Genomic DNA, 17,511 nt, shown 5'->3' with positions numbered 1-17,511 from the left:
TTTTTACATGTAGACCACATTAGACCAGGTCCTGATCTGAAACCACTAGACCTAGACTCATCAAATCTGGACTGGATTATCCCACGGAGGCTAAAGATTCTTTATAACACAGTTTCAGATTTGTGAAACCTTTATTCTATTTGTGAAAATACAAACAAGGGAGATTTCAGTGCTTTTTTTACATGTAGACCACATTAGACCAGGTCCTGATCTGAAACCACTAGACCTACACTCATCAAATCGGGTAAGTTTGGACGGCTAATTAAGGAAGAATAAAGTCTTTACTTCTCAAATTTATTATAATTTTTTGTTGCAAATAAAAATTCAACAGATAAGTAGGGATACTTATATAAACTTACAGTAATGTATTTACAGTTGCAGGCAAAACATTTCAACAGGAAATTAAATATAGTCTATAACTGGCATTGTTCAAGTTTACTTTAAGCAACAAGCTTTGTTTGCCTAATTACAGTATGTCCTCTTGAGTACTTGCTTGGAATGTGAAAAACATTGCAAGATTAGAAAATAACACTTTGGTAACAATGGTATGAGAAAGTTGGTTCATTGTAATCCTGTCTTCTCTCAGAAAAATAATTGCTATTCATATGTTGCTTTAGGACAAAGCAGCAGAAGCTGTTCAAAATGGATGAAAGACTGAAGGTTAGCCTTTTTCTTTATCTCATGAACCTGAATTCCTTTCATTTTTGTGTTTGCTATGAAACAGTATTTAAGATACGAAAACTTTGTAGCTAAAGAATTATCACCTAAATGAGGAGCATACACTTATTTTTATTTATTTATTCATTTGTTTAACAGGGACAGTGCACATTAATTAACATTCCTGTGAATGTGCCAGAGTTAGCCAAGAGGCTGTTTTTCATCTGTTGTCCCTGGACAGATTTTATAAGTGAACCTAAAACAAATTTCATTTAAACAAGTAAATACAATCAAATTAAAACATGCAACATACATTACTGGAATACTTAAATACAAAGACAGAACAATAAAACAAAAACAAAAGAACATGTTGTGACGACCCCTCCCCCCTTCTGCCTGTCTGTGCTCCTTGCCTTGCTGTCCTCTGGCAGGTACTGGGAGGGAGTGTCGTCCTGTTTGTGCCCTGCCCTGCCCCCCGCTGGGAGGTTCACTTTCTGATCCTGATCTGCAGCAACCTCAGCCTTCCACCTGTGTTTGTATTTTCATAAATAAAATAAAGATTTCACAAATCTGAAACTGTGTTATAAAGAATCTTTAGACCCTCTGGGATAATCCAGTCCAGATTTGATGAGTGTAGGTCTAGTGGTTTCAGATCAGGACCTGGTCTAATGTGGTCTACATGTAAAAAAAAGCACTGAAATCTCCCTTTTTTGTATTTTCACAAATAGAATTAAGGTTTCACAAATCTGAAACTGTGTTATAAAGAATCTTTAGCCTCCGTGGGATAATCCAGTCCAGATTTGATGAGTCTAGGTCTAGTGGTTTTAGATCAGGACCTGGTCTAATGTGGTCAGGATGCGAAAAAAGCACTGAAATCTCCCTTGGTTGTATTTTCACAAATAGAATAAAGGTTTCACAAATGTCAAACTGGGTTATAAAGAATCTTTAGACCCTCTGGGATAATCCAGTCCAAATAAATCGGCTATGCAGCGATTTAAGAGGTTCAAACACGGAGGATCGTTCGCTCAGCGCTGTAAATTAAATGTCCCTTAACTTTCCCCTTAATTGCCGAATCGGATGCTCTGAATCGGAAGCCAACTTCAGCGTCGTCTCCGTTTCTAACTTTCAATATTTAAAAAGAGATCTCTCTCTCATCTGCGTGCGGGGGCGGGGCCTCACAGACATGCTGCTGCGCTGTGTACACAGTTCTGCCGGTAATGAATATTAGGATACATTTTGTGAGGAAACTTTTCCACCAATAATTCCAATAAGTATTCCAAAATGTATTCAATTCAGGTTTACGAAAGTAACTGTATTCGGATTAGTTGTTTTTCAAATGTAACGCGAGCTGAATACAGTTAGGCTACTTGGTATTTGTATTCTGATTACGTAACGCCGTTACATGTATTCCGTTACAACCCAACCCTGTGTACAGATCATCAGTCCTGTGTACAGATCAGTTCGATAAAGTCATGCCAAAACAGTGACATTTTACACGATAAATACGGGTTTAAATAGCTGCATTTGCCACGGAAGGCGAGTGGCAGCTACCGTAAACGTTCTCTTACTCTGGCATCTTGTGGCAACTCCTGTTGAGCAGCGGCAGATGCCTCGGCAAGTTGTGGCACCTGTGGCATATGCCGGAAGGACTTGCCACAGCTACCACAGAGTAGCGGCCTCTGTGGCATATGCCGGAAGGACTTGCCACTGCCTGCAGATGCCACGAAATGAGCCAGGCCCTACTGGAGAGACAGCAAGCGCATTTCGTGGCATCTGCAGGCAGTGGCAAGTCCTTCCGGCATATGCCACAGAGGCCGCTACTCTGTGGTAGCTGTGGCAAGTCCTTCCGGCATATGCCACAGATGCCACAACTTGCCGAGGCATCTGCCGCTGCTCAACGGGAGTTGCCACAAGATGCCAGAGTAAGAGAAGGTTTACTGTAGCTGCCACTCGCCTTCCGTGGAAAATGCAGCTATTTAAACCCGTATTTATTGTGTAAAATGTCGCTGTTTAGGCATGACTTTATCGAACTGATCTGTACACAGGACTGATGTGCGATCTCTATTTTTCAAAAAGATTTTCATAATTTCTATTCAATTTTACTTGAAGCATGGTTTGCTAAAATAAACAAACGTGCTATATTTATGATGAAATATTGGCGAGTGATGGTTGCAACGCCCTTGGCAATTGTCGCTTCTTGAGGGGAGTTTCCACTGCTTGCTACGATAAACCAGGTATATGACTAGTAAAGACAAATAATTACCAAATAAATATCTGTATGGACACAGCAACTTGTACACTGGTGTTATTAGACTTGGCTACAGACTTAGGGCAGCTGTAACTGATTGCAGTTGCCACTGCTAGTGAGATGCTAAGGTTAGTATGAAGGAGTATGAAGGAGGTCCTTGATATATTTCCATTAGGCAAAGGACTTATATTTGCCCCATGCCGTCAGCAGCAGCAGGCTTTGATTTGATCCAGTTATGAAATATCATCATTTCGACAATAAAGAAATGCTACATAAACGTTATCTTGCATGTTTTATCGAACCATCTCCGTTTCACGACGCTGAAGTTGGCTTCCGATTCAGAGCATCCGATTAGGCAGTTAAGGGGAAAGTTAAGGGACATTTAATTTACAGCGCTGAGCGAACAATCCTCCGTGTTTGAACCTCTTAAATCGCTGCATAGCCGATTTATCTGGACTGGATTATCCTAGAGAGGCTAAAGAGTCTTTATAACACAGTTTCAGATTTGTGAAACCTTCATTCTATTTGTGGAAAATACAAAAAGGGAGATTTCAGTGCTTTTTTCACATGTAGACCACATTAGACCAGGTCCTGATCTAAAACCACTAGACCTAGACTCATCAAATCTGGACTGGATTATCCCAGAGGGTCTAAAGATTCTTTATAACACAGTTTCAGATTTGTGAAACCTTTATTCTATTTGTGAAAATACAAACAAGGGAGATTTCAGTGCTTTTTTTACATGTAGACCACATTAGACCAGGTCCCGATCTGAAACCACTAGACCTACACTCATCAAATCGGGTAAGTTTGGACAGCTAATTAAGGAAAAATAACGTCTTTACTTCTCAAATGTATTATAATTTTTTGTTGCAAATAAAAATTCAACAGATAAGTAGGTATACTTATATAAACTTACAGTAATGTATTTACAGTTGCAGGCAAAACATTTCAACAGGAAATTAAATATAGTCTATAGTCTATAACTGGCATTGTTCAAGTTTACTTTAAGCAACAAGCTTTGTTTGCCTAATTACAGTATGTCCTCTTGAGTACTTGCTTGGAATGTGAAAAACATTGCAAGATTAGAAAATAACACTTTGGTAACAATGGTATGAGAAAGTTGGTTCATTGTAATCCTGTCTTCTCTCAGAAAAATAATTGCTATTCATATTTAGCTTTAGGACAAAGCAGCAGAAGCTGTTCAAAGTGGATGAAAGACTGAAGGTTAGCCTTTTTCTTTATCTCATGAACCTGAATTCCTTTCATTTTTGTGTTTGCTATGAAACAGTATTTAAGATACGAAAACTTTGTAGCTAAAGAATTATCACCTAAATGAGGAGCATACACTTATTTTTATTTATTTATTCATTTGTTTAACAGGGACAGTGCACATTAATTAACATTCCTGTAAATGTGCCAGAGTTAGCCAAGAGGCTGTTTTTCATCTGTTGTCCCTGGACAAGTGAACCTAAAACAAATTTCATTTAAACAAGTAAATACAATCAAATTAAAACATGCAACATACATTACTGGAATACTTAAATACAAAGACAGAACAAGAAAACAAAAACAAAAGAACATGTTGTGACGACCCCTCCCCCCTTCTGCCTGTCTGTGCTCCTTGCCTTGCTGTCCTCTGGCAGGTACTGGGAGGGAGTGTCGTCCTGTTTGTGCCCTGCCCTGCCCCCCGCTGGGAGGTTCACTTTCTGATCCTGATCTGCAGCAACCTCAGCCTTCCACCTGTGTTTGTATTTTCACAAATAAAATAAAGATTTCACAAATCTGAAACTGTGTTATAAAGAATCTTTAGACCCTCTGGGATAATCCAGTCCAGATTTGATGAGTCTTGGTCTAGTGGTTTCAGATCAGGACCTGGTCTAATGTGGTCTACATGTAAAAAAAAAAGCACTGAAATCTCCCTTTTGTATATTCACAAATAGAATTAAGGTTTCACAAATCTGAAACTGTGTTATAAAGAATCTTTAGCTTCCGTGGGATAATCCAGTCCAGATTTGATGAGTGTAGGTCTAGTGGTTTTAGATCAGGACCTGGTCTAATGTGTTCAGGATGCGAAAAAAGCACTGAAATCTCCCTTGTTTGTATTTTCACAAATAGAATAAAGGTTTCACAAATGTCAAACTGGGTTATAAAGAATCTTTAGACCCTCTGGGATAATCCAGTCCAAATAAATCGGCTATGCAGCGATTTAAGAGGTTCAAACACGGAGGATCGTTCGCTCAGCGCTGTAAATTAAATGTCCCTTAACTTTCCCCTTAACTGCCGAATCGGATGCTCTGAATCGGAAGCCAACTTCAGCGTCGTCTCCGTTTCTAACTTTCAATATTTAAAAAGAGATCTCTCTCTCATCTGCGTGCGGGGGCGGGGCCTCACAGACATGCTGCTGCGCTGTGTACACAGTTCTGCCGGTAATGAATATTAGGATACATTTTGTGAGGAAACTTTTCCACCAATAATTCCAATAAGTATTCCAAAATGTATTCAATTCAGGTTTACGAAAGTAACTGTATTCGGATTAGTTGTTTTTCAAATGTAACGCGAGCTGAATACAGTTAGGCTACTTGGTATTTGTATTCTGATTACGTAACGCCGTTACATGTATTCCGTTACAACCCAACCCTATGTACAGATCATCAGTCCTGTGTACAGATCAGTTTGATAAAGTCATGCCAAAACAGCGACATTTTACACGATAAATACGGGTTTAAATAGCTGCATTTGCCACGGAAGGCGAGTGGCAGCTACCGTAAACGTTCTCTTACTCTGGCATCTTGTGGCAACTCCCGTTGAGCAGCGGCAGATGCCTCGGCAAGTTGTGGCCTCTGTGGCATATGCCGGAAGGACTTGCCACAGCTACCACAGAGTAGCGGCCTCTGTGGCATATGCCGGAAGGACTTGCCACTGCCTGCAGATGCCACGAAATGAGCCAGGCCCGACTGCCTCTGGCTGGGTGCTGGCAGGTGGAGGGCAGTGATCCCTTCCCTTCTTCCCTCAATCTTTGAGACTAATGTAAGTAGAAGACATGGCACTGTACATTTTCGAACATTTAAAATATTATACCACTTAAAAATAAGAAATATTACTTTTGTTACTAAGAGTTCATACTTATTATACCTGTGTCACCTTTCACACTATAGCTGTTGTAGAGGCTAAGCCAACGCGTTAAGCCTCTGAGGATCCGCTTGGTGTGTGTAATTGACGCACACAAGTTTTCTGCCAAATAAAGGTCAGAAACAAAGTTTCCAGTTTGAAACAGTCCATTTATTTCCATTTTACTGGTTTCAATAATATACAATAATAACTTCATGGTAAGGCTACTAAAAATGACAAGGCTAAGTAATGTAATGCTAACTAACGTGCTCGTTACTCGTCGCTACTAGCTAGGTAGCTAACTTGACTATGTTCCATGCACAACAATATTACCTATGATATTACCTGATATGTCTGATCCAGCGACTCCTGGTCCTTTCATCAGACGGGAAGCGATAGAACGAGCAAGTGGTATGATCACTTTTGTGATTACAACCTGGTACAAAGCACACAGGCATCTTGTAAAAGTGAACCAACCACTTGGAGCATTATCGCCTGTGACATCACTTACGCGACCCAGAATGGGATTTGGGATTTGTAGTCTTTGTAGTCGCATTTTTTTCATAGTCTTATATTTCAACAGTTTTATGACAAAATTTGACTTTTTTGACATGGAACTTATTGTTTAAGATTGACAAACATCATATGTGTAGTTCGTGGCACAATTCAAACGGGATCAAAAGATACGTTTTCTCTCCATTGAATTCAATGTATAATTTTTCGCTTCCGGAGTCCCATGGACCGGAAGTAGATGGGCGTGACTTCGCCTCTCTATACGATCCGCCCAGCGCCATATAGACTGAGAGTTATGACATCTCCGTTCACTCCAATGGACCACTTTTTTACAGCAATGGCAGATCGTGGAGCCTCTCAATCGTTCCCCGGAAGTTAGCGCCAAGGCTAGCAGAGCTGTGGAGTTGCAGCACAATAGACCGTTCGTGACGGACTTTTAAAGGTAAGAAGAAGTTTAAAGATTTATATTGCGGATATTATCAGTACATTTGATTCAAATTAACATGTGTATTAAAGGATGTCAGTGGATTATCCCTAAATTAGTAGATTTAGGGAACGTTTACAGATAACAGATTAAGCTAGCATACCGAAGCAAGTTAGCAACACGTTGAACAGCCTTTTAATTGTAAATTCCGTTCTCTTAATGTCATTTCGTTCAACGTTGTTGAATTAGAGAATAGGGGCTTCTAAACGGGATTGTATGCGGGGGTGGAGGGAGTTAAATATTAGATAAATATAACTTTGGTGCGTGTAAGAGCGAGTGTTTTTAGCAGAGCCATATTGTGTCCTTGTGATTATGTTGACTATTACCTGTCTGTATAATGTTGCAGCTCAGCTGATTTTGGATTGATGGCAAAGGGAGAGGGACTTAAGTGAGAGTGAAAACACAAGGTAAGTTTAATACTACTGTTTTATATAAGTAAGCATACTAAACATGTATTATATCACTGTATTATATAAGTAATCTTGTTAGTAACTTACTGTATGGCAGGTGGAGGGAAAGTGATGTTACAGGTGGAGGAGCAAGACTGCAAACTCACAAGACAGAGAAATCAAAGTGTGTTCTCCAGAGAAGAGGTTGATTTCACTTCAATTTTGTATTTCATATTTTCTAAAGATGTGGAAATGGCAAAAAAATAAAACTTGAGAGCTGTAACCAAGACAACTGTAACAACATGAGTAGAGAGCCACCAAGGTTTTTCAAGTCCCTCTCTTACTCCATTTTGCCAACCCAAACGTCCAGATACATGACGGGACACCTTGCTTGTTTTTGTTGTTTGCGCTCCTCTGGCGAGAGACAGCAAGCGCATTTCGTGGCATCTGCAGGCAGTGGCAAGTCCTTCCGGCATATGCCACAGAGGCCGCTACTCTGTGGTAGCTGTGGCAAGTCCTTCCGGCATATGCCACAGATGCCACAACTTGCCGAGGCATCTGCCGCTGCTCAACGGGAGTTGCCACAAGATGCCAGAGTAAGAGAAGGTTTACTGTAGCTGCCACTCGCCTTCCGTGGAAAATGCAGCTATTTAAACCCGTATTTATCGTGTAAAATTTCGCTGTTTAGGCATGACTTTATCGAACTGATCTGTACACAGGACTGATGTGCGATCTCTATTTTTCAAAAAGATTTTCATAATTTCTATTCAATTTTACTTGAAGCATGGTTTGCTAAAATAAACAAACGTGCTATATTTATGATGAAATATTGGCGAGTGATGGTTGCAACGCCCTTGGCAATTGTCGCTTCTTGAGGGGAGTTTCCACTGCTTGCTACGATAAACCAGGTATATGACTAGTAAAGACAAATAATTACCAAATAAATATCTGTATGGACACAGCAACTTGTACACTGGTGTTATTAGACTTGGCTACAGACTTAGGGCAGCTGTAACTGATTGCAGTTGCCACTGCTAGTGAGATGCTAAGGTTAGTATGAAGGAGTATGAAGGAGGTCCTTGATATATTTCCATTAGGCAAAGGACTTATATTTGCCCCATGCCTTCAGCAGCAGCAGGCTTTGATTTGATCCAGTTATGAAATATCATCATTTCGACAATAAAGAAATGCTACATAAACGTTATCTTGCATGTTTTATCGAACCATCTCCGTTTCACGACGCTGAAGTTGGCTTCCGATTCAGAGCATCCGATTAGGCAGTTAAGGGGAAAGTTAAGGGACATTTAATTTACAGCGCTGAGCGAACAATCATCCGTGTTTGAACCTCTTAAATCGCTGCATAGCCGATTTATTTGGACTGGATTATCCTAGAGAGGCTAAAGAGTCTTTATAACACAGTTTCAGATTTGTGAAACCTTCATTCTATTTGTGGAAAATACAAAAAGGGAGATTTCAGTGCTTTTTTCACATGTAGACCAAATTAGACCAGGTCCTGATCTAAAACCACTAGACCTACACTCATGAAATCTGGACTGGATGATCCCAGAGGGTCTAAAGATTCTTTATAACACAGTTTCAGATTTGTGAAACCTTAATTCTATTTGTGAAAATACAAACAAGGGAGATTTCAGTGCTTTTTTTACATGTAGACCACATTAGACCAGGTCCTCATCTAAAACCACTAGACCTACACTCATGAAATCTGGACTGGATGATCCCAGAGGGTCTAAAGATTCTTTATAACCCAGTTTCAGATTTGTGAAACCTTAATTCTATTTGTGAAAATACAAACAAGGGAGATTTCAGTGCTTTTTTTTACATGTAGACCACATTAGACCAGGTCCTGATCTAAAACCACTAGACCTAGACTCATCAAATCTGGACTGGATTATCCCACGGAGGCTAAAGATTCTTTATAACACAGTTTCAGATTTGTGAAACCTTTATTCTATTTGTGAAAATACAAACAAGGGAGATTTCAGTGCTTTTTTTACATGTAGACCACATTAGACCAGGTCCTGATCTGAAACCACTAGACCTACACTCATCAAATCGGGTAAGTTTGGACAGCTAATTCAGAAAGAATAAAGTCTTTACTTCTCAAATGTATTATAATTTTTTGTTGCAAATAAAAATTCAACAGATAAGTAGGTATACTTATATAAACTTACAGTAATGTATTTACAGTTGCAGGCAAAACATTTCAACAGGAAATTAAATATAGTCTATAACTAGCATTGTTCAAGTTTACTTTAAGCAACAAGCTTTGTTTGCCTAATTACAGTATGTCCTCTTGAGTACTTGCTTGGAATGTGAAAAACATTGCAAGATTAGAAAATAACACTTTGGTAACAATGGTATGAGAAAGTTGGTTCATTGTAATCCTGTCTTCTCTCAGAAAAATAATTGCTATTCATATGTTGCTTTAGGACAAAGCAGCAGAAGCTGTTCAAAGTGGATGAAAGACTGAAGGTTAGCCTTTTTCTTTATCTCATGAACCTGAATTCCTTTCATTTTTTTGTTTGCTATGAAACAGTATTTAAGATACGAAAACTTTGTAGCTAAAGAATTATCACCTAAATGAGGAGCATACACTTATTTTTATTTATTTATTCATTTGTTTAACAGGGACAGTGCACATTAATTAACATTCCTGTAAATGTGCCAGAGTTAGCCAAGAGGCTGTTTTTCATCTGTTGTCCCTGGACAGATTTTATAAGTGAACCTAAAACAAATTTCATTTAAACAAGTAAATACAATCAAATTAAAACATGCAACATACATTACTGGAATACTTAAATACAAAGACAGAACAATAAAACAAAAACAAAAGAACATGTTGTGACGACCCCTCCCCCCTTCTGCCTGTCTGTGCTCCTTGCCTTGCTGTCCTCTGGCAGGTACTGGGAGGGAGTGTCGTCCTGTTTGTGCCCTGCCCTGCCCCCCGCTGGGAGGTTCACTTTCTGATCCTGATCTGCAGCAACCTCAGCCTTCCACCTGTGTTTGTATTTTCACAAATAAAATAAAGATTTCACAAATCTGAAACTGTGTTATAAAGAATCTTTAGACCCTCTGGGATAATCCAGTCCAGATTTGATGAGTCTTGGTCTAGTGGTTTCAGATCAGGACCTGGTCTAATGTGGTCTACATGTAAAAAAAAAAAAGCACTGAAATCTCCCTTTTGTATATTCACAAATAGAATTAAGGTTTCACAAATCTGAAACTGTGTTATAAAGAATCTTTAGCCTCCGTGGGATAATCCAGTCCAGATTTGATGAGTCTAGGTCTAGTGGTTTTAGATCAGGACCTGGTCTAATGTGGTCAGGATGCGAAAAAAGCACTGAAATCTCCCTTGTTTGTATTTTCACAAATAGAATAAAGGTTTCACAAATGTCAAACTGGGTTATAAAGAATCTTTAGACCCTCTGGGATAATCCAGTCCAAATAAATCGGCTATGCAGCGATTTAAGAGGTTCAAACACGGAGGATCGTTCGCTCAGCGCTGTAAATTAAATGTCCCTTAACTTTCCCCTTAACTGCCGAATCGGATGCTCTGAATCGGAAGCCAACTTCAGCGTCGTCTCCGTTTCTAACTTTCAATATTTAAAAAGAGATCTCTCTCTCATCTGCGTGCGGGGGCGGGGCCTCACAGACATGCTGCTGCGCTGTGTACACAGTTCTGCCGGTAATGAATATTAGGATACATTTTGTGAGGAAACTTTTCCACCAATAATTCCAATAAGTATTCCAAAATGTATTCAATTCAGGTTTACGAAAGTAACTGTATTCGGATTAGTTGTTTTTCAAATGTAACGCGAGCTGAATACAGTTAGGCTACTTGGTATTTGTATTCTGATTACGTAACGCCGTTACATGTATTCCGTTACAACCCAACCCTGTGTACAGATCATCAGTCCTGTGTACAGATCAGTTCGATAAAGTCATGCCAAAACAGCGACATTTTACACGATAAATACGGGTTTAAATAGCTGCATTTGCCACGGAAGGCGAGTGGCAGCTACCGTAAACGTTCTCTTACTCTGGCATCTTGTGGCAACTCCCGTTGAGCAGCGGCAGATGCCTCGGCAAGTTGTGGCACCTGTGGCATATGCCGGAAGGACTTGCCACTGCCTGCAGATGCCACGAAATGAGCCAGGCCCGACTGCCTCTGGCTGGGTGCTGGCAGGTGGAGGGCAGTGATCCCTTCCCTTCTTCCCTCAATCTTTGAGACTAATGTAAGTAGAAGACATGGCACTGTACATTTTCGAACATTTAAAATATTATACCACTTAAAAATAAGAAATATTACTTTTGTTACTAAGAGTTCATACTTATTATACCTGTGTCACCTTTCACACTATAGCTGTTGTAGAGGCTAAGCCAACGCGTTAAGCCTCTGAGGATCCGCTTGGTGTGTGTAATTGACGCACACAAGTTTTCTGCCAAATAAAGGTCAGAAACAAAGTTTCCAGTTTGAAACAGTCCATTTATTTCCATTTTACTGGTTTCAATAATATACAATAATAACTTCATGGTAAGGCTACTAAAAATGACAAGGCTAAGTAATGTAATGCTAACTAACGTGCTCGTTACTCGTCGCTACTAGCTAGGTAGCTAACTTGACTATGTTCCATGCACAACAATATTACCTATGATATTACCTGATATGTCTGATCCAGCGACTCCTGGTCCTTTCATCAGACGGGAAGCGATAGAACGAGCAAGTGGTATGATCACTTTTGTGATTACAATCTGGTACAAAGCACACAGGCATCTTGTAAAAGTGAACCAACCACTTGGAGCATTATCGCCTGTGACATCACTTACGCGACCCAGAATGGGATTTGGGATTTGTAGTCTTTGTAGTCGCGTTTTTTTCATAGTCTTATATTTCAACAGTTTTACGACAAAATTTGACTTTTTTGACATGGAACTTATTGTTTAAGATTGACAAACATCATATGTGTAGTTCGTGGCACAATTCAAACGGGATCAAAAGATACGTTTTCTCTCCATTGAATTCAATGTATAATTTTTCGCTTCCGGAGTCCCATGGACCGGAAGTAGATGGGCGTGACTTCGCCTCTCTATACGATCCGCCCAGCGCCATATAGACTGAGAGTTATGACATCTCCGTTCACTCCAATGGACCACTTTTTTACAGCAATGGCAGATCGTGGAGCCTCTCAATCGTTCCCCGGAAGTTAGCGCCAAGGCTAGCAGAGCTGTGGAGTTGCAGCACAATAGACCGTTCGTGACGGACTTTTAAAGGTAAGAAGAAGTTTAAAGATTTATATTGCGGATATTATCAGTACATTTGATTCAAATTAACATGTGTATTAAAGGATGTCAGTGGATTATCCCTAAATTAGTAGATTTAGGGAACGTTTACAGATAACAGATTAAGCTAGCATACCGAAGCAAGTTAGCAACACGTTGAACAGCCTTTTAATTGTAAATTCCGTTCTCTTAATGTCATTTCGTTCAACGTTGTTGAATTAGAGAAGAGGGGCTTCTAAACGGGATTGTATGCGGGGGTGGAGGGAGTTAAATATTAGATAAATATAACTTTGGTGCGTGTAAGAGCGAGTGTTTTTAGCAGAGCCATATTGTGTCCTTGTGATTATGTTGACTATTACCTGTCTGTATAATGTTGCAGCTCAGCTGATTTTGGATTGATGGCAAAGGGAGAGGGACTTAAGTGAGAGTGAAAACACAAGGTAAGTTTAATACTACTGTTTTATATAAGTAAGCATACTAAACATGTATTATATCACTGTATTATATAAGTAATCTTGTTAGTAACTTACTGTATGGCAGGTGGAGGGACAGTGATGTTACAGGTGGAGGAGCAAGACTGCAAACTCACAAGACAGAGAAATCAAAGTGTGTTCTCCAGAGAAGAGGTTGATTTCACTTCAATTTTGTATTTCATATTTTCTAAAGATGTGGAAATGGCAAAAAAATAAAACTTGAGAGCTGTAACCAAGACAACTGTAACAACATGAGTAGAGAGCCACCAAGGTTTTTCAAGTCCCTCTCTTACTCCATTTTGCCAACCCAAACGTCCAGATACATGACGGGACACCTTGCTTGTTTTTGTTGTTTGCGCTCCTCTGGCGAGAGACAGCAAGCGCATTTCGTGGCATCTGCAGGCAGTGGCAAGTCCTTCCGGCATATGCCACAGAGGCCGCTACTCTGTGGTAGCTGTGGCAAGTCCTTCCGGCATATGCCACAGATGCCACAACTTGCCGAGGCATCTGCCGCTGCTCAACGGGAGTTGCCACAAGATGCCAGAGTAAGAGAAGGTTTACTGTAGCTGCCACTCGCCTTCCGTGGAAAATGCAGCTATTTAAACCCGTATTTATCGTGTAAAATGTCGCTGTTTAGGCATGACTTTATCGAACTGATCTGTACACAGGACTGATGTGCGATCTCTATTTTTCAAAAAGATTTTCATAATTTCTATTCAATTTTACTTGAAGCATGGTTTGCTAAAATAAACAAACGTGCTATATTTATGATGAAATATTGGCGAGTGATGGTTGCAACGCCCTTGGCAATTGTCGCTTCTTGAGGGGAGTTTCCACTGCTTGCTACGATAAACCAGGTATATGACTAGTAAAGACAAATAATTACCAAATAAATATCTGTATGGACACAGCAACTTGTACACTGGTGTTATTAGACTTGGCTACAGACTTAGGGCAGCTGTAACTGATTGCAGTTGCCACTGCTAGTGAGATGCTAAGGTTAGTATGAAGGAGTATGAAGGAGGTCCTTGATATATTTCCATTAGGCAAAGGACTTATATTTGCCCCATGCCTTCAGCAGCAGCAGGCTTTGATTTGATCCAGTTATGAAATATCATCATTTCGACAATAAAGAAATGCTACATAAACGTTATCTTGCATGTTTTATCGAACCATCTCCGTTTCACGACGCTGAAGTTGGCTTCCGATTCAGAGCATCCGATTAGGCAGTTAAGGGGAAAGTTAAGGGACATTTAATTTACAGCGCTGAGCGAACAATCATCCGTGTTTGAACCTCTTAAATCGCTGCATAGCCGATTTATTTGGACTGGATTATCCTAGAGAGGCTAAAGAGTCTTTATAACAGAGTTTCAGATTTGTGAAACCTTCATTCTATTTGTGGAAAATACAAAAAGGGAGATTTCAGTGCTTTTTTCACATGTAGACCAAATTAGACCAGGTCCTGATCTAAAACCACTAGACCTACACTCATGAAATCTGGACTGGATGATCCCAGAGGGTCTAAAGATTCTTTATAACCCAGTTTCAGATTTGTGAAACCTTAATTCTATTTGTGAAAATACAAACAAGGGAGATTTCAGTGCTTTTTTTTACATGTAGACCACATTAGACCAGGTCCTGATCTAAAACCACTAGACCTAGACTCATCAAATCTGGACTGGATTATCCCACGGAGGCTAAAGATTCTTTATAACACAGTTTCAGATTTGTGAAACCTTTATTCTATTTGTGAAAATACAAACAAGGGAGATTTCAGTGCTTTTTTTACATGTAGACCACATTAGACCAGGTCCTGATCTGAAACCACTAGACCTACACTCATCAAATCGGGTAAGTTTGGACAGCTAATTCAGAAAGAATAAAGTCTTTACTTCTCAAATGTATTATAATTTTTTGTTGCAAATAAAAATTCAACAGATAAGTAGGTATACTTATATAAACTTACAGTAATGTATTTACAGTTGCAGGCAAAACATTTCAACAGGAAATTAAATATAGTCTATAACTGGCATTGTTCAAGTTTACTTTAAGCAACAAGCTTTGTTTGCCTAATTACAGTATGTCCTCTTGAGTACTTGCTTGGAATGTGAAAAACATTGCAAGATTAGAAAATAACACTTTGGTAACAATGGTATGAGAAAGTTGGTTCATTGTAATCCTGTCTTCTCTCAGAAAAATAATTGCTATTCATATTTAGCTTTAGGACAAAGCAGCAGAAGCTGTTCAAAGTGGATGAAAGACTGAAGGTTAGCCTTTTTCTTTATCTCATGAACCTGAATTCCTTTCATTTTTTTGTTTGCTATGAAACAGTATTTAAGATACGAAAACTTTGTAGCTAAAGAATTATCACCTAAATGAGGAGCATACACTTATTTTTATTTATTTATTCATTTGTTTAACAGGGACAGTGCACATTAATTAACATTCCTGTAAATGTGCCAGAGTTAGCCAAGAGGCTGTTTTTCATCTGTTGTCCCTGGACAGATTTTATAAGTGAACCTAAAACAAATTTCATTTAAACAAGTAAATACAATCAAATTAAAACATGCAACATACATTACTGGAATACTTAAATACAAAGACAGAACAATAAAACAAAAACAAAAGAACATGTTGTGACGACCCCTCCCCCCTTCTGCCTGTCTGTGCTCCTTGCCTTGCTGTCCTCTGGCAGGTACTGGGAGGGAGTGTCGTCCTGTTTGTGCCCTGCCCTGCCCCCCGCTGGGAGGTTCACTTTCTGATCCTGATCTGCAGCAACCTCAGCCTTCCACCTGTGTTTGTATTTTCACAAATAAAATAAAGATTTCACAAATCTGAAACTGTGTTATAAAGAATCTTTAGACCCTCTGGGATAATCCAGTCCAGATTTGATGAGTCTTGGTCTAGTGGTTTCAGATCAGGACCTGGTCTAATGTGGTCTACATGTAAAAAAAAAAGCACTGAAATCTCCCTTTTGTATATTCACAAATAGAATTAAGGTTTCACAAATCTGAAACTGTGTTATAAAGAATCTTTAGCTTCCGTGGGATAATCCAGTCCAGATTTGATGAGTGTAGGTCTAGTGGTTTTAGATCAGGACCTGGTCTAATGTGTTCAGGATGCGAAAAAAGCACTGAAATCTCCCTTGTTTGTATTTTCACAAATAGAATAAAGGTTTCACAAATGTCAAACTGGGTTATAAAGAATCTTTAGACCCTCTGGGATAATCCAGTCCAAATAAATCGGCTATGCAGCGATTTAAGAGGTTCAAACACGGAGGATCGTTCGCTCAGCGCTGTAAATTAAATGTCCCTTAACTTTCCCCTTAACTGCCGAATCGGATGCTCTGAATCGGAAGCCAACTTCAGCGTCGTCTCCGTTTCTAACTTTCAATATTTAAAAAGAGATCTCTCTCTCATCTGCGTGCGGGGGCGGGGCCTCACAGACATGCTGCTGCGCTGTGTACACAGTTCTGCCGGTAATGAATATTAGGATACATTTTGTGAGGAAACTTTTCCACCAATAATTCCAATAAGTATTCCAAAATGTATTCAATTCAGGTTTACGAAAGTAACTGTATTCGGATTAGTTGTTTTTCAAATGTAACGCGAGCTGAATACAGTTAGGCTACTTGGTATTTGTATTCTGATTACGTAACGCCGTTACATGTATTCCGTTACAACCCAACCCTATGTACAGATCATCAGTCCTGTGTACAGATCAGTTTGATAAAGTCATGCCAAAACAGCGACATTTTACACGATAAATACGGGTTTAAATAGCTGCATTTGCCACGGAAGGCGAGTGGCAGCTACCGTAAACGTTCTCTTACTCTGGCATCTTGTGGCAACTCCCGTTGAGCAGCGGCAGATGCCTCGGCAAGTTGTGGCCTCTGTGGCATATGCCGGAAGGACTTGCCACAGCTACCACAGAGTAGCGGCCTCTGTGGCATATGCCGGAAGGACTTGCCACTGCCTGCAGATGCCACGAAATGAGCCAGGCCCGACTGCCTCTGGCTGGGTGCTGGCAGGTGGAGGGCAGTGATCCCTTCCCTTCTTCCCTCAATCTTTGAGACTAATGTAAGTAGAAGACATGGCACTGTACATTTTCGAACATTTAAAATATTATACCACTTAAAAATAAGAAATATTACTTTTGTTACTAAGAGTTCATACTTATTATACCTGTGTCACCTTTCACACTATAGCTGTTGTAGAGGCTAAGCCAACACGTTAAGCCTCTGAGGATCCGCTTGGTGTGTGTAATTGACGCACACAAGTTTTCTGCCAAATAAAGGTCAGAAACAAAGTTTCCAGTTTGAAACAGTCCATTTAT

The sequence above is a fragment of the Pseudochaenichthys georgianus genome, chromosome 19 (genome assembly GCF_902827115.2).
Source record: "Pseudochaenichthys georgianus chromosome 19, fPseGeo1.2, whole genome shotgun sequence".
Lineage (NCBI taxonomy): Eukaryota > Metazoa > Chordata > Actinopteri > Perciformes > Channichthyidae > Pseudochaenichthys > Pseudochaenichthys georgianus.
This window is presented reverse-complemented; position numbering follows the sequence as displayed.